Raw genomic sequence first — 21,893 nt, 5'->3', positions numbered from 1 at the left:
TTTTAAATGCAAAATATCATGTCTTTTGATTTTCTTATGGTTGTATATTTGTATTATGATCATCGTTATTTATTTTAGACTTTTCTTTTTTGCTTTTTTTTTTTTTTGCATGAAGCCTTAATGACCATTGTTTTGAAATACTTTTATAGCAATTAATCAAATTTACAGTTCAGTTCACATTACAATGATGCAAAAATGTAATAAAAATAATGATATATTATTTAAATAGTATAATGTTTATACTTTATAATATTTGTTGTACTACCTTGTTCTGAAATGAAACAAATAGGCCTATATTTATTTATTTATTTATTTGTCCATGCCTATTTCTTTGTATTATTAATTTTTATTTATTATTATTATTATTATTATTATTATTATTATTTATTTTTTTTTTTTTTATTTGAGGGTGAAATGTGACCTGGACATGTTCTAGTCAGATGTCCTTTTATCAAAGCATCATTTCTTTATTTCATTCCTTTGATTTGGGGGTGAACTGTGACCTGGACTCAGTTCAGCCGACTGTCTCTTAACTTTAGTGAATGGCGTGACTTCTGATTGTTTGCTTGGAGCGATCAGCGGTCTCTGTGGGCTTTGATATGAACTCCTGATGTGATCGTGTCTGTAATCTCCAGCGGCAGCACATTAAATATGGAAGATCTGTCCGGAGGAGCTGAAGGTATTGACGGTGATTGGAGATAAAGCGGTTTCGGTGGAGGAGCCTCAGGAGCTGGTTATGAGTGTGAAGGTTTTCTGGGCCGATGTTGAGTGATAAGCAGACTCTGACACGGCCCCGGGGCCCGAGAGGGGGGGGTAAATCAGTGTGATGGAGGGGTAAAGGTTGCTGCATTTGTGTGACAGTGACGGATCCGAGCAGACAAGCGGCGCATGGAGGGACCGAACGTCTCCGCTGGGCACTCGCTGCCATTTAACGCCTGACATCTCTATCATCCCTCACTCCATCCATCCGTCCCTCTGTCTGTCCGTCCAGCGCTCCTCCGTATGATCAGAGTCCAGTGTTCATTCTGAAGAATTCATTTGCAAAAACAGATAACTCCGCTTTTAACAATTTTCAAAAATCATCTTTTGCATTCCAATTAATCCCAATCAAACTGCATTTGGGTTATTTTGATCAAGTAAAAATTACTTAAAAAATACAGCAAACTAATGCAATAAAACACAATAAAAAACATGATTTTTTAAAATGAGAAAAGTTAACTCTTCATATATACATTAATCAAATGCTTTGTTAGAAAATGTAACTTAACACAGTTTAAACTGAGTTATAACAGTGATAATTTGACTGGGGGTCAGTGCTATTTTTAATATTTTGATAGAATGCACTTGATTATTTTTGTGGAAACTGTGATGCATTTTATTTTCCAGATTTCTCAGATTAGAAAGTTCAAAAGAACAGCATTTATTTGAAACAGAAACAATTTGTGACATTGTCTTTACTGTCACTTTTGATCAAGATAATTCACTTTTTAGAAATTATAAGTATTTGCATTCTAATGTAGACAGAAATAGAAATGCAAAACACAGTTTCTGTGTGAAATATGAGTGCGTGTCGTTCAGGTGTAGTGAAAGTGAGGTTCGGCTCACAGCGAGGGTCATTTACACAGCAGAAGCCTTTATTTCTGCTCTAATAACGGCATATAGAAGCCATAAACACGAGAGCGCAGCGCGACTGCATGAAATATTCAAGTTCTGTTTTGCAGATTTGTCCTCATGAAATATGTAGCGTCTCGAAGGGGATCGGTCGTCTTGTCAGCGCGGTGATCGCGTTCCCTGCGTGTTTTAATGCAGAATGTGAGCCGCTGTCGTCTCGCGTGTTCCTTCAGAACGAGTGGAGGAGATCTGCAGGACAGTCTCTGGAGCGTCTGACATTCAGAGTCTTCGGGCGGTCCTCGCTTCTCGTAGCCTCCTTCAGACAAACACCAGCCAAATGTCAGCCGGCCCTCTGAGACGCTCATCCCTCGTTCTTCACCTCCGCCTCCGTCTTCTCTTCCTCTAATCCTTCTCTCTTTGCCAGACAAGGCACTGCTGAACTCAAACACATGCTTGTTGAATGTGAGCAAGAAGGAGGAGTACACTGTGAGAATTATTAATTGTAAATAGATTATTAGAGAACGTTTCCCAAGAAATTGCTGTCAGTTTTTTTTCTACTTCAGAATTTCATCTTTCATGCAATCTGTTTGTGAAATTTACTAGCAATTTCTGAGTGAAAATTGCAAAAGTGTAAAGCAGCAGATGCTGTTTAGTTGTCTTTCTCAAGGCTAACATGACTGTTTTTACTTTTTAAGTTTTAGCAATTGTTTTTTATATAATTGGTGTGTTACAGACTTACTACAATGCAAACATTTTTGTAGGATTTACTTTGAAACAATTTGAAGAAATGGCTAGTAATATATATGTGTGTGTGTGTGTGTGTGTGTAATATAAAACATATGATGTAATGTGGTAATGTCTATTTTTAGATAATTTCTCTTTATTTTTACAGGTCTAAAAGTTTAAATTCACATTAAAAAAATTATTGTGATTTAAAAGAAGTCTCTTTTCACAATAATTACAAAGTTAGAAAAAAATAAGAAAAAAACGTGCATTGGCTTAAATATTATTTTGCTTAAAAAAACCGCTCTTCTGTTTGAATCAGCCAGTGTAAAAAAAGTTTGATTCTTATGATTGTCATATGTCCAGTGCTCGAATTTGCGTCCGCTCATTACTCCAGCCGTGCCACGCCTGTCAATGTATTCATAGCAGCCCGGAGGCCATAAATCAGTCAGGCAACATCTAACTAAATTAGCTTCCAATTAGTGTTTGTTTGTGGTGATTATAGTTCCCCTGTTCACTATCCGAGATCTCACAGCATCTACTTTGCCCTTCAAACCGCAGGATCAGAGAGGAAAGAGCTTTGAAAGAGCGTCAGATCAAAGACGTTACTCAGACACACGCAGCCTGATTTCAGCTTCATTCCCTCTGGACTGTTTGTGTAACATCCAGCAGAGACTGAAGTTAACTCATTAGGCCTGCAGACTTAAAGGGTTAAATAATCAGGGCTAAGAAAAAAAAAAATTACTGACCCCAAATTACTGACCAGTAGCGGGTATATTGTTATACAAAATATTTATATTTTAAAAACATAGCTTCTTTTTTTTTTTTTTTTTTTTTTTTTTACTTTTTATTCATCAAAGTATCCTAAAAAAGTATCACATGTTCTGAAATAATATTAAGCAGCAGAACTGTTTCCAACTTTGATAATGAATCATCATATTAGAATGATTTCTAAAGGATCATGTGATAATGATCCTAAGAATTCAGCTTTGCATCACAGAAATAAATGATAATTTAAAGTATAATAAATTTAAAACAATTATTTTAAATTTTAAAGATATATCACAATATTAAATTTTTTTCTGTATTTTTTGATCAAATAAATGCAGGCTTGATGAGCAGAAGAAACTTCTCAAAAACATTAAAAATAGTAATGTTTCCAACTTTTTTGACCTGTACTATATATATATATGTGTGTGTGTGTGTGTGTGTGTAATATAAAACATATGATGTAATGTGGTAATGTCTATTTTTAGATAATTTCTCTTTATTTTTAGGGTCTAATCCAGAGTAAATTCACTTTAAAAAAATTATTGTGATTTAGTTTGTAATATAAAACATATGATGTAATGTGGTAAATTTCACATATTTTAGTAGTTTTCAAATAAATTACTTTTTTTAGGTGAATTTGGTTTTTAACCGTGCATTTGGCTTAACTTTGTTTTGCTCGGGTAAACCGCTCTTCTGTTTTCTTCAGCCAGTGTAAATGAGTTTGATCTTATTATTGTCATATGTCCAGTGCTCGTAATGCGTCCGCTGGCCTCCAGCTCGTGCCACGCCTGTTAATTATTCATAGCAGCTCGGAGGCCATAAATCAGTCAGGCAACATCTAACTAAATTAGCTTCCAATTAGTGTTTGTTTGTGGTGATTATATTCCCCTGTTCACTAGTTCCAGAGATCTCACAGCATCTACTTTGCCCTTCAAACCGCAGGATCAGAGAGGAAAGAGCTTTGAAAGAGCGTCAGATCAAAGACGGCTTCCAATTAGGTTAGTGTGAGATAAGAGGCCTGTTATTTAGGCTTAATTAGCTTTGTTTTGTTTTTGTTACATCTGGAATGTTTTTGTGTTATCCAGCAGAGACTGAAGTTAACTCATTAGGCCTGCAGACTTAAAGGGTTAAATAATCAGGGCTATTTTCTCTGAGGTTTTGATTGGTCTCTAATGCAACAGTAATGGAAGTGATTAAAAAAAGACATTCTAAATATGCTGCTTACTGTATTTTTGTAGTATTTTTCTTTCATGTTAAAAAAAATGGTTATTTTTGAATGATATTGTAAATATTTTTCTTGTTGTGTTTTTGTTTTATTTTTTTTTTATATATATATATTTTATTTGATCAAACAAACAAACAAAAATCCAGGTTTGTAGGGGCTGCAAAATTTGGCCAGGTTTTTTGATTATATATCAATATGGCAATAAATAAAAAAATAAAGTAAGTATTACTAAATTTTAAATTACAAAAATTACTATAAAATTTTTTTACTTTTTTGATCTTAAAATATATCAGTGCCTTTGTTTTGTCTCAAGATGCACACCAGTAATATTTTTTCCTAAGGCACATTTATAAAAAATACTTAAATGTCTTAATTGAACTATGGCCTAATCCTGGCTTAGTCTAAGCCCTGTCTGTGAAACCAGGCCTTAGTGTTATAAATGTACATGCATTTAAAAAAAATAGGTTTAGGATGCTGATGACTGTTAAATGCATCATCACAGTCTTGTGCAAAGTGTTTGTTAAATCACAGCTTTTGTGTTTTGATAATCGCACTAGTTTGTAATCCAGCACATAAAAACTTTGCATCAGTGTAAGCAGTGAAGCCGTTCTGTGTGTTTTGGGTTTGAGAGCGTTTGCTCTGGACGGAGCAGGTTTGGCTGGTTTCCTGAACTTTGCTCACAATCAATGTTCCATTTATAGAAATCAATGCGGAGGGCAAATGTTGGGGGAGTGAAACATGAGCCGGCGGCAGCGTCCCGAAACACATCTGCTCTGTGTGAAGAGTGTGTTTCTCACCAGCGGATGCGTGTGAACTGTGGGCCGTGGGGCCTGCGTGTGTCATGTGACCGAGTCTCTCTCCTCTGGTTCGCTGTCACTTCTCATCGCGTCCGTTCGCTCGCGACTGGTGTGGATCCCGTCAGACTTCATCTGCCCTCGCTCTCCAGACACAGATAATACAGCGGAGCGCTGACCGCGATAACACTGCTATCTGACACTGCTGCTGCTGTTAGCATTCAGTCAGATCTGTCACATCCATCTGTCTGTCTGTCTGTCTGTCTGTCTATCTGTTGTTCTGTCATTCTGTCTGTCGTTCGTTCATTCTGTCTATTATATTTATCAATAGTTATTTCATCTAGCGTTCGTTCCATCTACCGTAATATATTGTTTGTTTCATCTATCGTTCTATACGATTACATTTTCTCACGATTGTTTTAACAAAATGAGATTGAAGACATTATACAGTAAATGCCAGCACTCTCTGCCAGCAGGTGGCGCTTGTGAGCAGCAATGATACGATGTTTCCTTGGTTACCGCTGTAAACAAAGCAGTGCTGCTCTTATTGAACAGCAGTGATACAGTGTTTCCTTGGTTACCGCTGTAAACAAAGCAGCGCTGCTCTTACGAACTTTAAAATGTATCGTTTAGAGGCAAGATGAAAAGAAAATGCCATCTAAACTTTTCTAAAGACAGTCGGTTCCCTCAGAGATACATTCATATAAACTCTTACTCCACTCGTATCGTGATTTGTTTGGCAGCTCAAGCGAATCGAATCGTCACATATTTGAATCGATTTTCAACCGGCTCGCGGTTCATCATTACATCCCTACCTCTCAGAAATCATACAAATAGAGTATGTTTAATGAACTAATGGTCGAATCTCAAAGTCGACCAAAATCAACAATTAGCTTTTTTGCCCGTAGCTCAAAAATAGACACATTCACACTCATTTTGCCGGCATGGGTCACGTGCATTATTTTAATTTCTGTTTTCAAATGGCCAGTTATTTTTCAGCATGGCAGTGATTTCTGAGACCTGGTGGTTCATTGTCAAAAGGAAGTGCAGATTCCTTCCCGTCTTTGTTCTCCCGTGGAGGGATCAGATGTCCATTGCGGTGATATATAGTGATGAAAGTAAATATCAGGGTGTATTTGTTCGGTCAGATGAGTATAAATGCTCTGATAAGTTTCTGTTCTGTGTGCAGATGGTGCGGCGAGATCATCTTATACCCTCAAATTCATGCTGGATTTGGGGAAATTTAATCCCGACTCCATGACTCCAGCCATGCCGGGATTTAATCAGAAAACATGCCGCGTACATATTCATCTGCTCAGTTCATCGTAAGCGTCCTCGTCTGCAGTGGACGGCCGTGTCAATGTAGTACTAGTCCCTGCAGTCGTAAATCACAGCACTGTGGTCTGTCCATTACACTGCCAGTCTTTATTTCCCTCTACAAGTCCCTGGAATTAATTAAGCGGCGTTAGACTATGAAATAGTTAATTATTCTGCGCTAACTTTTAATTTTATTAGCTTTGTGTTTATGCAGCACTTTTCTTTGTGCGCTTTAGTTTTGGTGGTGGAGGATGACGAATGTTGTGCCCCCCGTTTGTCAAGCCTGGTATTTTCCGCCCGGCTGCACCAGGCTTTTCCTTTTCCTGCCGTTCTCCCCGGAGCCGTATCTTCAGGAAGCAGGGAAGAATGTGTAAAGGAGAAGGGAGGGACCCGTCCCAAATAATGACCAGAAATGACCTAATAACACGTCGAGCACCAGTCACCCACTCGTCTGCTGTTACTGTACTATCACTGGGAGACTATGAGAGTAAAGCAACAGCATGCAGGTTTGTAAGTCAGTGACAGAAGGTGGGTTTGGAGGTTTTTTGTGTATTTTGTGTGTTCTTTGGGTCGTTGATTAGGATCGTTGAATCACAGCCGCGTCTGTTCTCTGAAAGAATGAGGCTCTTTGTGTGCGACACTTGTATTTATTTAGCCATTTTTACAGATACTATCTGTGCATCATCTGTAATAAATCTTACACATACAGCCACTCAGGAACAAAGCGAAGCTCCCAGTGCATCAACACCGATCCGCCTGGCAACCCAACAAAGCCTGCATTGTCCTCCGCCGCTCTGAGTCTCGCTGGACGCAGGTTTGCAGAAGAAATGCACTGCGTTTCCCTGCAATTTCCTTATTACTGTGCAATCATTTCATTGCGGACGGAGCATCGATCAGTTCCGGCTTTCTCTTGTCCATATCTGAGCGGAGGAACAGAGAGCCTTTCATGACACAGCTACTCTCCAGATTAGCATTGAATTTGCAATTCAGTCACATGAGGCTAGAGATAGAAGAACTGGAGCCAGAGCCGTAGTTCCCTTCAGTTTCATCTTCTACTGTAACAACTCTGGTTTGCATTTAACCTTTACCTTTTCATGAATGACCAGCGGAAGTCTCGGCTTTTAGCCCAGAGCCTGGCCGGAGCGTTCGAGGAGAATCAGCACACGTTGTCTTGAAAGCAGTGTTAATCGCTTCTCCAGACTGTGAACTCGTTAGTGATGCTGACGACCGTTTGACACCAAACCAGCAGAATTGAGTTGTCTTGAGAAATGGCCAGGTTTGAAGTTCTCTGCTGTGTTGAGTGTAAGAATCAAACTCAATTCAGACGTTGCTTCTAAAATTCTTTAAATTCCTCTAATATTGGCAGATTTGAGCACAGATTGAGACATTGTTGAGATTTGTTCCTGAAAATCTAAAGCAGACAAGTGAGATTTCTTGTGTGTGTGTGTGTGTGTGTGTGTGTGTGTGTGTGCGTGTGTGTGTGTGGAGTGTCTGTGAGTGAGCCTTGTGTGTGTGTGTGTGTGTGTATATGTGAGTGGCTGTGTGTGTGTGTGTCTGTCTGTCTGTGTGTGATGTGTGTGTGTGTGTGTGTGTCGCTATGGTGTGTGTGTGTGTGTGTGTGTGTGTCTGTCTGTGTGTAGTATGTGTGTGTGTGTGTGTGTGTGTGTGTGTGTGTGTGTGTGTGTGTGGCTGTGTGTGTGGTGTGTGTGTGTGAGTGTGTCCTGTGTCTGTCTGTGTCTGTGTGTGTGTGTCTGTGTGTGTCTGTGTCTGTGTCTGTGTCTGTGTGTGTGTGTGTGTGTGTGAGAGCTGGTGTGTGTCCTGTGTGCTGTGTGTGTGTCTGTCCTGTCTGTGAGTCCTGTGTGTCTGTGTGTGTGTGTCTGGTGTGTGTGTTGTGTGTGTGTGTCTGTGTGGTGTGTGTGTGTGTGTGTGTGTGTGTGTCTGTGTGTGTGTGTCTGTCTCCGTGTCTGTGTGTGTGTGTGTGTGTGTCTGTCTGTGTGTGTGTGTGTGTCTCTGTGTGTGTGTCTGTGTCCGTGTCTGTGTCTGTGTGTGTGTGTGTGTCTCTGTGTGTGTGTTTGGCTGTCTGTGTGTGTGTGTGTGTGTGGCTGTGTGTGTGTGTGTGTGTGTGCTGTGTGTGGTGTGTGTGTGGTGTGTGTGTGTCTGTGTCTGTGTGTGTGTGTGTGTGTGTGTGTGTGTGTGTGTGTGTGTGTGTGTGTGTGTGTGTGTGTGTGTGTGTGAAGCTGTAATCACCGCTGTAAAGCAGCTCCTCACACAGGGATCAGAAGGATTGATGGTCTCGGGGAGTTTCTGAAGAGCGTCTCCCGCTGAGATGAATTCTCTCTGGATCTCGGAGCTGGATGAGTGAGATTGTCCGGGGTTGGGCTGGAATTCTCTCTATTCTCCTCCTCTCAAAGCCTTGAATATTTGAAATAGGTGATGCTCGTCTCCGGCGGGTCGTGTGAGGACGGCAGCGCTCTGTAAATATTACTACGGTAAACTAAACAGAGCTTGACGCATCCGCAGGTTTAGTGTTTAGAAACCTTCAGTCTGTTTACAGAGAGCTCAAGTATGAAGCCGGGTCACTACAGTTGTTTTCAGCTGCTTACACGCAAAATATTTACTTGTCACACAATTTCTGAAAGCTGACACTCAAACAGCAGAAGCACACACCAAATCTACAAAACCAGACACTAATTCTCAGCTCTCAATTTCATAACATATTTTTTGCAAAACTCAAAACCATTCGTTTGGTCGTGCTTCACCAACAGAAAAAGTGAGTATAAGGTTTTTTAATTAATCTTTGCAAATCACATTTCCTAATAATGTGCTAATTACCAAGTTTCACTGTGAATGGGGCTAAAGTAAACAGTCCCTCAGAGGAAGAGAGGGGCGGAGTCAGCAGAGCTCATTAACATTTAAAGGAAAATGCTACAAAACGGCTTGCTCTGAAAAGAGCTGTTTTTGACGGTAAAAAGGTGTTTGTTACACTACCATTGAGAAATTTTAACCAAACTATGTTACAAACTTTTCATTAAAACCCTAAAGAATCATATCAACAATAACGACAAAGACAACTAAATTAGGCTGCTGTCCCTTTAAAACGGAAAGCACATGAATTCAATATACTGGTGCATACATCTAATATTCTCCCAACATTTTGCATTCTCTTAAGACCTAACCGGGTGTATTTATGTGAATACTCTTCAAAACGGACATTTTAAGATCATTTTCTGTCTATTTCTGCATTAATATGCGAGAGAGAACTGAATTCAGTAATCACTTTTCTGTTTTAGTCCCTCCCTAATAATTTTGTCTTGTTTTTTTTCATTGTTTTTGTCATTCAGAAAGAGTTTTTATTTCATTATCGCCTCGTTTTCTTCGGTGAAAAAATGTCGTTAATGTAAATCATGACGAAAATTATTCATCAACAAAATTAACACTGTATAATAATAATTTTTATGTTAATTATTTTAAAGTGTTATTAATTGAATTTTTATTAATTTAATTTTTAATTTTATTGGTTGCAATCAATGTATTTTAGCTACATTTAAATAAACTAATTTAGTTAACTAACATTACATTTTTTTTTTTTTTTTTTTTTTTTTTTTTTATAAATGTAGCTAAAATAAATTGTTTGCAACTACTGCCCTAAAAAAAAAATGTATAATTTTTTTTTTCAGTGTGTTGTCATGTATCAGGACATGAATCTGTGTTTTTATATTTTAAATGTTTGTTTTATACTCAAAATAATAATCTTGAATATGCTTTGGATGAAACAGGGCGACTCTAAACTTCACAGATTCATAATTTACACACATAATGATATTTCAGAGAAAACAGCTTCTTTTCCATAAATCCCTACTATAATCCTCCAAATCGCCAAAATCTCGCCGGCAGCTTAAACTCCTGATTGAAGAACAGAATTCTATTAAATATTGCTGGTAAAACAGATGGCCACTCATACGACATCACTTCCTCCCGTCAGAGGATAAACGGGTCACGAGATGTCCTGAGGTCAGACGCAGAATAAACATACCTCACAATGCAGTAGAGTTCTGAGAGCGTCGTTTAATTAACTATTTAATTATATTGTAAATTATGAGTATGTTGCTCTTTATTGAAACATTTGCTGTGAATGCAGAAGTAGCATTATTTATTTGATGCTAAAAATTGCAAATATTTTTAAATATAAACATGAATATTATTTTAAAATATTAAATAATTTTTTAAAAATTTTACCATTTAAATGTTTGTAAAAATAAGAAACAATGTTAAAAAAATCATAATAAAATAACACATAAAATATATAAAAAACATAAAATATTAAATAAGATATTGTAAATATTAACATTAAAATGTTTGTAAAAATATTAAACATTAACATAAAATAATAAGTATTTATAAATATAAACATGAATATTATTTAAAATATTAAATATTATATTACTAGAAATAATATATTTTTAAAAAAACATTTAAATGTTTTTTTTAAATATTAATATATCATCACTCTGTTGAAAATATTTACTGTGAATACAAATGTAGCATATTAATTTGTTATTTAAAATGTGAAATATTTAAAACCAAATAATATTAAATATTCAAAATGTAATATAATATTTAAATATTAAATATTATGCTAATATTAAGACGCATTAGAGTTCTGAGAGCGTGTTTGATCTGAGTTTAATGATTGTCCTTTAATTAATTCTGTCTGGCTGCTGGATTTGATAACAAATGAGGTTTCTACAGTGACACTAGCAGCGCTCTGAGTTCAACACCATCATTTGTGATGTGTTTCTTTTAGCTTTGACATTTCAGGAATGTTCAGCTGTAATGCTGTACTCCTCTCTTTATCTGTTTCTGTGTAATATCTGGAGTTTGGATCTGATATGAACATGTTTGAAAGGCCTCGTAAGACCAAAACTATGCAGAACTGTGCTGTGCTATAACGGGACGCATTGGACTCGTACCAAAAACAACATCCATGTGAATATTTGGATCATTCTGCATTGAAATATTCTCTCAGGAGATTTTTGAAATATTTCTTTTTTTTTTTTTTAAGAGAAAATGTTTCTCGAGCAGCAAATCAGCATATTAGAATGATTTCTGAAGATCACGTGACACTGAAGACTGGAAAATTCAGCTGTGCATCACAGAAATAAATTACATTTTAACAGATATTCACATAGAAAACAGCTGATTTACATTAGAATAATATTTCACATTTTTTACTGTATTTTTGATCAAATAAATGCAGCCTTTTTGAGCAGAAGAGACTTCTTTGTCAGAGAGTGTATATATGTTCACCAGTGCTCTGGGTAAGTCACTATGGTAAAAAAGTAGCCTAATTAATTAATTAATTACTGAAACTGCTTTTCATTCGGTCAAATAAATAATATAAAATTGCATGAATTATTCTTGAACTGACCAAAGTATTTAAAGGTAGAATGTTACATTAAAAACATACATTCTAACATAATCGTGACGTTATAGAATTGTTAATGCAATGACTTTAGAAGTAACTCTAATTAGAAAAATGAAGAGTAATCCCTTACTTTATCAAGGGAAAAGTCATTAAATTACAGTATTTAATTACTTATAAATGCATTGCATGTTCACAAGATAAAACGTGCTGTAGTTTTCATGTAGCACTCAGTAGTGCGCTTGATCTAGTTCACTATATTAAAGAGAACATCCTGCTTTTTAAACCTCATCGAGATTTACTTCAGCAACAGCAGCCCAAAAAAAGCCCTGCATGTTTGTCTTGCATAATTAAATGCAATTAAAAGTAATTAAAATGCCTGTGCTAAATAATTACAAAAACAATCGACTCTTTTGAAGCCCCCCGAGAAGTTTTTCCTCGTGAAAGTTTCCTTCAGAACACTATAAAGCTCATTAGTGTTGTTGTTTACCTTCTCGATTCCGAGATCAAAAGGCAAACGTTCCGGTTTCGGGAGCGCCGGCTATTCCTCCGAGTTTTTGTTGCTGGCAGCTCTGGACAAATTGGGTGTAATTCAGGGAGTCTGTGCGATTCCCCCCCGGATCTGGCTTTGGTTCGCTCCGCCGGTTCGCTGACTCCAGTGGCTTTGCTTTGATGGAAGGTCTCACTGCCTCAGGTAGGAGGGGAGATTGAGGTCTTTCTTCAGCGGGAAGGTCAGGAACGCCCGCGGCTAATCGAATGAGAACAGGCCAGGGATAAATCATCTCTGGAGCGTCCTGATATCGAGCTGCTCAGTCCAGACTAAAATAAACATCCATCATGCCGCGTTGGTGGTACTGTACATGTTGATTTGTTTGGGCCTGTTTGTTGCGGTGCACAATAAAAGAGGCCAGAGAGCTCCAGAGTGCAGCAGATGTGTGTTTGCCAGGACGCTTTCTTCAGTTCGCTGCCAACTCACCCTTAATCCAAACTTTTAACTGTGAAATCCAAAGTAAAAAAAGTGTTGTTAAAAATGGCCAATATTTTAAAATATTAAGTAGACCTATAAAAAATAAATATCATTACTAGATACTAGATAGGCTATTATATTATTAGAAAAATAAACTCTTTTAAATATTAACATTTTATTTTTTTTAAAAAACAATGTTAATATATTATTGTGCTTTATTGAAACTTTTTACTTATTTGTTGTTATATCACAAAATATTACGTATAAAAATTAATATTATTTTTAAATACTAAATAGTATATTATTTGAATGATAAAACATGTTTAAATATTAACAATATTAATGTTATTATCCTTTATTGAAACGTTTTACTGTGAATACAGAACTAGCATTATTTATTTGTTGTAAAAAGCATTTTTGAAATATTAAATGTAAATAGGAGTATTATTTAAAAATAAAAATACTCTATGAAATATAAAATAATATTAAATATGAACATTTAAATTGTAATATTTTAACATATGAATGTAGTATTGACCTTTTTTATATAAAATAGCATTTATTTGTTATTAAATTACTACTATTATTTTTTTAAATATTGACATTAATATTATTTTAAAATATTAAATAAATGTATTATTAGAAATATAAAACATTTGTAAATATAAAAATGTAAACGTTATTTAAATTAATCTATTCCCGCCCTTTATTGAAACCTTTGCTGCAAATACAAAAGTAACATATTTATTTGTTTAAAATGTTAAAATATTTTGTGTTATATAATTTTCAGTATAACATTATTTTATTATTTTTTTTTTTTTTTATTATTTATTATTAATTTATTAAATAATATATTAAATGATGAAAAATTTTTTGTTAAATAATTTTTATTTAAAATTTTATTTATTTTTATATTAACGTTTTAAAACATAAAATATTTTTTTAAAACATCAACTATTTTTAAAAATTGTTTGTTTGTTCATAGTTAATAGTGAGAATTGTTTTCATGTCTACCCTTGTATCATTAACTTGCTGAGGTTGATATAGGGTTTAGAAAGTAATTACATACTTTTGGAGAGAGAAATTTGTACAGTAATCTAATTACACTGTAATTAATTACTTTTTTAGAGTAACTCACCCAACACTGTGTCCAGTACTGTATATAGTAGAGGAACTAACTGTTAACCCTTTAACAGGTTTTACTGTGGCATTTTTACAATCTTTTACCGTTAAATTTTTTTTTTTTTTACAGTGTAATGCATAACTCATTTGAGTATGTAGGCAGTTTATTATCCTCCCTGGTGATTTTGTGTATTAGCAAAGCTATTCTCAAACAATGAGGCTGGAGTGTAGGCTTTAGATTTCAGTCAATCACGAACCCCAAGCCCTGAGGAGATGAAATGAAAAAAGATATATGTAGGGATTTTTTTTGTAAAAACCCCCACAAGATTCCCTCTAAGCTTCACACACACAGTTTATCTCACAGCATTAGTGCTGTATTGCAGGAGAGAGTCATAATGCAGCTTTAAATGTGCCTCATCCAGTATATTGTGAAGCAGTTTTTACACTGACGGCAAATAATCAAATGAGATGAAGGTCCTCTCATAAAGAACAAAAGTAGCTATTAGCATATATGTATATGTGTATTTATGTATGCAATTAAAGTGAAATAACTGAACATAAATATAGGAGCTGATAAAAGTGCTTATTTAGAAGAAAATTTCAGATGGCACTTAGAGGCTTTTGCATCTGAACTCTTCATGTATTCATATTCTATGTGTGTATATATATATATATATATCGTGATTAATCGCATCCAAAATAAAAGTTTTTGTTTACATAATATATGTGTGTATACTGTGTATATTATTTATTATGGATATATAAATAAAACACATGCATGTATATGTTCATGAAAAATATTTGTTTATATGTTAAATATATTTATATATAATATAAACCAAGAATATAAATATATGCATGCAAATACATGTAAATATTTTTACAATATTTACTGTATGTGTGTATTTATATATATATACATAATTAATATACATGGTACACACACAAATATTATGTGAACAAAAACTTATTTTGGATGTGATTAATCTTGATAATTAATATACATGGTACACACACAAATATTATGTGAACAAAAACTTATTTTGGATGTGATTAATCTTGATAGTATACAATTAATAGTATAAGTATATTAGCTATATTATGCATTTAAATTATTAATTTCATTTTCATGTATACATAATTATTAATATAGGGCTTGTATTATTTTTATATGACATATACTACCGTGTGTGTGTATATACTTTAAAAAAAAAAAAAAAAAAAAAAAAATATAAGTTCATATATATATAGTCATTTCATAGATACTAGGACTATGGGGGTTCAATTATCTTACTACTTATTTGTAGGGTTAGTTAATTGTATATTTTAAATGTGATAGGGGTCTGGGGTGTCAACTGTGTGTGCTAGGGTGTTCGGGTGGTAACTAGGGGGGTTGCTAGTGTGAGCTAGGTTGGTCGGAGTGTTCTAATTTGGTGTTTGGGTGTTGTTATGGTGTTTTTTGTAGGGATTGGGGGTCAGAGTGGTTGCTATGAGGTTTCTTCTAGGGATTATGGTTGCTAGGAAGGTGTTCTATGTGGTTGCTAAGCATTTGGGTGGTTTTGCTAGGAGGTTGCTAAGTGGTTATGGTGGTGCTAGGATCGGTTTGTTGCTATGTGGTTGCCTAAGACAATGCTAGGGTGGATGGTTTGGTTTCTAGGATGTTGCTTAAGGTGACTTATGTGGCGTTGCTTAGGATCTGGTTGGTTGCTATGTGGTTGCTAAGACAATGCTAGGGTGGTCTGGTTGGTTGCTAGGAGGTTGCTAAGGTGATTATGGTGGTTGCTAGGATCTGGTTGGTTGCTATGTGGTTGCTAAGACAATGCTAGGGTGGTCTGGTTGGTTGCTATGAGGTTGCTAAGGTGATTATGGTGGTTGCTAGGATCTGGTTGGTTGCTATGTGGTTGCTAAGACAATGCTAGGGTGGTCTGGTTGGTTGCTAGGAGGTTGCTACAGTTTTCCCGGATGGTTGCTAAGGTGTTGCTAAGGCGTTCAGAGCAGAAGATCTGAAGGCTGTAATCAGTCTAGTGAACATAGTTGAGTCAGATGACTGATTAGAATGAACTCGGACTCGAGCGAGCGATACGCGTGTAAGTGTGCTGGATAACTGATGCACTGTGACTCGCTGTGGGTCGATGCTGATGTTGTCCAGCGGTGCTCTCCATATAGTCAGCAATAATTGCTAATAGATAATCTTCAGCACTTGTAATTGAGGTTTTATGATGCGAAGCACTTGTGATTGATTTTTTTAAGTTCATTTGTTTGTGAGTATTGTTATGTTGATTTGTTTTTGAATCGAGTGTGTTCGATGAGATATTAACAAACAGCTTTTAGATAAGATACTTGCTTAAAATCTAGAAATATTTCAATAACTTAACATTCAGATGTACTTGCTTAAAATCTAGACGTAAATGTCCATGACTATATATCGTATGTTGTTATAGTTTTAATATTTTAGTTCTCATTTTAATTTTAGTTCAAAGTTCATCAGTTTTGTTGTGTTCTTGACATTTTTATGTTTAGTAAGTGTTTTATTTGGATTCGTTTTATTTTAAAATTATTTATGCATTTTAATTTGACATTTTTATGATTTAATTCATTTTTATTTGGATTATTTTTATTTTAAAATCATTTATGTATTTTGATTTAATTCACATTTAGAATGATTTATGTGGATTAGTTTCATTTTAAAATAATTAATGTATGTTTTTACATTGTGATTTACTTAATCTGTAGTATGAGTTTTATTCTGATTATTTTTATTTTAAAATTATGTATTTTGATGTTTACATTTTTATTTAATTCATATTAGTAAGCATTTTATTTTAAAATCTTATAAAAATAATTACATTTTTATTTAACATTTTTATGATTTAATTGTTTTACACTTATGATTTAATTAATAATTTTATTTTATTTTTATACTTTTTATTAATTTTTTTTTTTTTTTTTTTTTTTTTTTTTTACATTTTTTATTTATATGATTGAATTATTTCTTAGTTGTTTTATGGATTAGCAGACCGTGTTAATCAGGGACAGATGAGTTAGTCAGGCGTGTTGTGGTCTGTAGCTGGATACTGAGAGAGATTTGCATGAGTGGGCTGCTTTGCTATTGATGCTACTGAGAGCAAATATTTCTTGAAACAAACATTATTTACAGACTGAACACGATTAATTCCAGCAATTATTTATGTGAGCTGAATAATGCATCTGAGAGAATCTGAGCTGAAGGCGTCTCTCAGACCAACCGCATGAGAAGGTCAAGCCGGTTTAGCTCCTGATCCGGTTCTGTGTTGAACCTGTGATCACACACTCAGATCTCTGGGCTTGTCTCCCAAATTATATCTGGATTATGAAAATCCACCGCGTCTGATCCGTGGCTGCTGCTTTCATCTTCTGGCTGTCAATTAAGAGCCATTAGTGTTGGGCGCAGCAGGCTTCCTTTCAAAGACGCTCTGCTCGTTAAAACACGGCGTCAGGTTTCAGATTTTGGAGGTTTATCAGCAGCGTTTCTCCTGATTTCAGCCGCTTTTGTCTCTCGTAAGCAGGAGTTATTACTGCGTGCATCGAGCAGGAGCCGCGGGTTTTTGTAAATGCATCAATACCAGCACAGATCTGACTCTCTCCAGGGCACCGCTGCCCTTTTCTCCTCCTTGGATCTATTTCTTGTCTTAATCGCTCCCGGTAGTGGTCCACGATGTGCTAAAGATGCGTTGATGTCAGAAGATCACATTTACATATTAATGCTAAAAAAGAATAAATTAATAAACAAAATTAGAAACCATAAAACTAAACTAAAACCATAAAAAATGGTTATTTGATTTAAATAAATGTTAATAATAATTAAATAAAATATACAAAACGTATAAAAAAGTAAAAAAAAAAAATAATTTATTGTATTTAATAAATTTTCATTTATTCTCTTATTTTTTTCTTAACTAAAACTGAAATCAAACTTAGATAAAGCTAAATAAAGCTAATTTAAAATAGATTAAAAACTGTGATATACTATCTCAGTCCTAGTAATGGTTGACTAATGACTTAACTATATAACATTTTATTATTTAACGTCATATATTTACATATAATTTCTTTTGGAAATGACGATGTCATCTGTTAAAATCAATCATACTGTTATATAACATTTTTTACTATAACTCAAAATGTAAAAAATAAAGGAAGCAGATTTCTTGTCACTGTTGTGTTTTTGTCATTTTTAGTTCATATTTTATTATTTGTTGTAATTTTTAGATGTTTTATTTTATATTTGGTTTTCTTTATAATTTTTTGGATTTTATCAGTTTTGTTGTGTTTTTGTCATTTTTATTTAATTTTATATTATTTATTATATAATATATTATATATAATAACTTAATATAATGTATTATTTTATATATTTTTTATATTTTATATTTTTGCTTTTCATTATAATGTTAGTATAATTTTAGTAATTCTCATTATAATTTTAGTAATTTAGTTTTGTGGTTTGTCGTTTTTATTTTTTAATATATTTACAGTTTTTAATTTTTTGTTTATTTTAGTACTTTAAGTTAAAGTAAACAAAAATCTAAAATACATTGCCTTGACAGCTAGCTGAAATAAAATACGTTTGATTAAAAAAAAATTTTAGTCAGTGTTATTTCAGTCATTTTCAATAAAGAAAATATGTTTTATGGTTTTAATTTGAGTTTTCTTTGTGTTTATGCAGAGCTTTTTATTTCTGTTTTTGAATTTCAACATAAAACAAGCCGAGTTTAAGTTTTTTAAATATCAATATTTAAAAACAAAACATTTTTGTGAAGAATTTCATCTTTTTAATGAGACTCTAATTTAATTATGGCTGAGTGGCTGCACCTGCAAAACATTTGTGACTTTACGACCCTCAAAAATATCGAGATTAATTTTAATGAAGAAACTAAAAGCTTGTAGAAGAGTATTCAAGCCATTGTATGTATGATTTGCATAATGAGTGTGTTTTTGTCTCATCATTTGCTCCACACGGCGTCACAGCTCTGTGGTCTGGTGTTTTATCATCAGTGCCACATTAAAAACACAACACTGACGTGATGCTGTAATCGTCACACATCGGCTGAAACTGTAAAAAATGTGGTAGATGTCGGGACTTAAAAGATGTGAGGGCCCTGCTCAAATATTGAAAACATCACTTTTGTACCAGTCCGTGTTGCTTTGTTTTACTGCTGTTTTTCTTCGGAGAGAATAAAGAGTTTGCAGACGAGTGCATCGATCGTGGCACGAGAGAACAGACTTTCATGTGAACCTGAATAAAGCTTTTACTCGGGCATCAATTAAAGCAGCAGCGCAGGATTTTTCTGTGTTTGCGTTGGAAAGGTGAGCTGAGATCGCAGTATTGATGTGCCATCAGGCCCTGAAGCAACACTTTCTGTGTCAAAGTTAATAAGACGTCTGTCGAGAAGCGCAGCGGCATTCTGGGACTGTTTGCTCAGATGAGCGAATCGAATGCCTTTCGGACAGCAGAAGTGAGTCCCGTAAAGCCAGAACCTCAGTATAAACTAAAATACTGTCAGAAAGTATGACTCACGGAAACATGTATCTCTTAAATCAAAAAAGACATTGTGAGATTATTTTCATGATAATTAAACACTAAAAATGTAATATAATTATATAGTAAAGGACATTGTGAGATTATTTTCATGATAATTAAACACTAAAAATGTAATATAATTATATAACTTAAAAACTTATATTACATTATACATTTTACTAAATGGCTAATAAACTACTATTTTGTACCTTTTTCACTTTTTGTTTTTTTTGTAGTTTATAAATCTTGCCTATGCATAAAAAAAGTAACTTCTGCAATTTTACCACATTACAGGAGAAGTACAGTAATGCAGTAACTTTTTCTAAATTTAATTTAAGTACATTCAAGACATAATTTTTTTTATTTTACCAGTACAGCCATATTACAATAATAAGAATTTGGGTCTAAAATATGTGTTTAATTGTCATGAAAATAGTCACAGTGCAAGTTAATATTTTATTTTTAATTTTTTTTTATTTGACATTGGGATGAAATGTGCCGTGAACGTGTTCTTGACAGGTTTCATTATTTTCATGATTGGTGTAATCGAATGCATTGAGATGATTTTCTCCAAGACTCACTCGTGGAGCTCTAGTGGAGACACAGGTGAGATTGCAGGGGTTTTTGGTTTGGAGAAACACCTGAGAACCTGGAAACTCAGCAGGGCAGCAGCTGTGTGAATAACAAGAGATGTATGTGTATTAGTTTTCATCTGGCAGACGGGTTGAGGCTGTGTGTTTGATCAGTGTGGGAATCAAAGCCTTGACTGCGGTGTTGCTGCTAACGAGCTTTAATGCAGAAGCAGAGTCAGAGATGTCGTGATGTGTGATCTGAACTCGTCCTGACAGCGAAACACGCTCGCAGATCAAGGGAATCCCAGCACCAAACAACCACGGCTCACTCGATGCCGGAAACCGTGAGCTGTTTGTTCACGAAATGTAGTTGATCACATAAAATCTGGAGTCTGCTTTTCACATCAGGGAGAAGAAAATGTTGCCTGCTGTCAAAATAAAAGAGCAGACATGAGAGACTCGCTCACACCTCAGTCCTTACGCTCAAACCCAAAATAAATTCACGCAACTCAGTCGCGCTTGTTCTGAGCCAGATCCTCCGCTCCTGGGCGTCTGCGTCGCAAAAAAAGAGATTCATGCTCAGAAATTTCATGAAAACATCACAACGCTGAGAGATGTGCTTGTGCCTTCAGGATGTTGGTTTTGGCGGAGCGTCACGCCGAGACGGGCGAGTTTGAGCTGCTCTCCTGGGCGTTAAAGTAAACTGCGCTTGTGTTTGTCGCAGCGGATGAGAATGAGCCAGAGATTGTGTGGCAGGACGAGTGTCTGTGATGCTGTTCTCTCTGCTGGAGGCTTTGGCTGTCATTGATTTGGAGTTTCTTTCATTGACATGTTGAGCAGAATTTATTCTTCACACTGCCCTATCTGTCTGTCTACCTGTCCATCCATCCATCATTCGGTCCATTCATCATCCATCCATCTATTTTTCTGTCATTTCACCATCCATCCATCCACCCATTCATCCATCCATTCATTGTTCTGTCCATCCATCCATCCATCATTCGGTCCATTCATCATCCATCTTTTTTTATCCATCCATCGATCATTCTGTCTATTCATCATTCATCCATCTATCATTCTGTCCATTCAACATCCATCCATCCATCCATCCATCCATCAATCCATCTTTTTTTTATCCATTCATTGTTCTGTCCATCCATCCATCCATCATTTGGTCCATTCATCATACACCTATTTTTTCATCCATCCATCCATCCATCGTTCTGTCCATCCATCCATCCATCCATTCATCCATCATCCATCCATCTATTCATCGTTCTGTCCATTCATCCATCCATCCATCCATTTTTCTTTCCACCCATCCATCATTTGGTCCATTCATCATCCATCTATTTTTCGGTCCGTCCGTCCATCCATCCATCCATCTATCCATCTATCCATCTATCCATCCATCGTTCTGTCCATTTATCATCCATCCATCCATCCATCCATCCGTCCATCCGTCATCCATCCATCCATCCGTCCATCCGTCCATCCATCCTGTCCATCCATCCATCCATCCTGTCCATCCATCCATCCATCCATCCATCCATCCATCCATCCATCCATCCATCCATCCATCCATCCATCCATCCATCCTGTCCATTTATCATCCATCCATGTTTATATTGAATTTATTCAAGACTTTGTCAAGTCAATATTCCCAGATTGTCTGGTTTAACTTTGCTTTTTTTGCTTTCACTTCATTTAAATCCTACTTTGTTACATTCAGATTCAAACTGTAGTTCTGCATCCTGTTTACTTCCTCAGTTCGAATTCAGGAATTGAATTTAAAAAAACATTCACAAG

General features: G+C 35.2%; 1 protein-coding gene across 1 annotated transcript in view; it reads left to right on the top strand.

Moving 5' to 3' along the window:
* Positions 1-21,893, top strand: part of LOC109047815 (receptor-type tyrosine-protein phosphatase mu-like) — a 230,700-nt gene that overhangs the window by 22,672 nt on the left and 186,135 nt on the right. The gene's annotated exons all lie outside the window — the stretch shown is intronic.

Source organism: Cyprinus carpio, chromosome B24 (genome assembly GCF_018340385.1).
Source record: "Cyprinus carpio isolate SPL01 chromosome B24, ASM1834038v1, whole genome shotgun sequence".
In the NCBI taxonomy this organism is placed as follows: Eukaryota; Metazoa; Chordata; class Actinopteri; order Cypriniformes; family Cyprinidae; genus Cyprinus; species Cyprinus carpio.
The sequence above is the reverse complement of the archived record's forward strand: the minus strand, read 5'-3'. Positions and strand labels throughout refer to the sequence as shown.